The sequence below is a fragment of the Carlito syrichta genome, unplaced genomic scaffold, assembly GCF_000164805.1.
Source record: "Carlito syrichta isolate Samal-C Ts95f unplaced genomic scaffold, Tarsius_syrichta-2.0.1 Scaffold314289, whole genome shotgun sequence".
In the NCBI taxonomy this organism is placed as follows: Eukaryota; Metazoa; Chordata; class Mammalia; order Primates; family Tarsiidae; genus Carlito; species Carlito syrichta.
In genome coordinates, this window is record NW_007258385.1 from 199,450 (window position 1) to 200,293 (window position 844).

Consider the following 844-nt stretch of genomic DNA (forward strand, 5'->3'; position numbering starts at 1 on the left):
CTCTGCTATCCGTGTGCAAGAATTCCAAATGCTCCACACCCTTGCCGACACCTCGCTGCCTCTCTTGTTCTAAACAGGAGCTTCCCCTCCGAGACTCCACTCACCCTTCAGGGGTAGATACTGAGCATGCCTGGTTGGATAAGTGCTTCGATTCCTCGGTCCATGAGCAGCAGAGAGGCGAGGGGCCACCTCCAAGACTGGGTGCGGCTCAGCTAGAAGAGAAACGCACATCTCCTGGACTCGGATGTGACCTGGGTGTCCATCAGATGGCCATGAGCACGAAGCCAACACAAGGACAGCAGCAGGATGAAGTGAACCCGGGTCCGTGATAACACTGCCACTCTGCTGAATGAGTTTTTTTTTAAGCCGATGGATTTAGGCTTTGTTCCGTTTTGTTTTTAACTCGCAACGTAAAGGCTACAGTCCACAAACCCTCCTTCTCCCAAACCCAGCAGCGCCATCTCTGTCCTCCACAGCATCAACCGCATGGGGTACTCTGTCTTGCCACCGTCTCTCCAGGGCCCACACTCACCTGGTCCTCCTCCCACCCCCCTGGCCACGGCCTCTCAGCCTCCTTCCAGGATCCTCCTCTTCTGCCAGCTTTTCTACCTGCCCTCCCTCCCCAGGGTTCTCACCCAGCGCCATGACCTGGGTGCGGGCGGCGCCCAACGCCAGCCTCCCTCGGAACGCCAATCTCACAACGGTGCCGTCGCCCCTCCGCCGGCACGTCGCCCAGGCCTTCGGGCTCAGCTTTCCAGAGCCAAGCCCTCGTCTCCGTCTACCCCTTCCCCGGGTTCTCTCGCCCCTTCGCGTACTCGAGGCTGAGACCTACCTGGTGTCGCCC